Source organism: Cyprinodon variegatus, unplaced genomic scaffold (genome assembly GCF_000732505.1).
Source record: "Cyprinodon variegatus isolate N-32 unplaced genomic scaffold, C_variegatus-1.0 Scaffold199, whole genome shotgun sequence".
Taxonomy (NCBI): Eukaryota; Metazoa; Chordata; class Actinopteri; order Cyprinodontiformes; family Cyprinodontidae; genus Cyprinodon; species Cyprinodon variegatus.
Window position 1 is genome coordinate 167554 of NW_015150652.1, and position 422 is coordinate 167975.

Genomic DNA, 422 nt, shown 5'->3' on the forward strand with positions numbered 1-422 from the left:
GATGTTTGCATACGTCAAATCTGTAAATTAATCAATGGATAGTTTTTAATAAACTGTTTTACAATAAACTATAATTTATATTTACCCATGATTTTTGAATTATTATTTTTATGATTTTATTATTATTATTTGTTGATTTTTCTTATTTCATGGAAATATTTCATGTTTTTGTATTCTTTTTAATCTCTCTTAGGTACATTTTATTATTGTTTCTTCCGCTGAGATGTTCCTTTTATTTAAAAAATGAAAATACTACTTTTCGTATTTCATCAAGATTTGGATGTTTTATTTAAAGGGTGCCAGACAGTCAATACATCATGTACAGAGAAAAAAAGACTCTACAAGATCATTGAGAGAATGAGGAACATACGGTATTTAAATGCAAGGCAAAGAGGACAATCTGTCAACCGCACAGCTGAGTT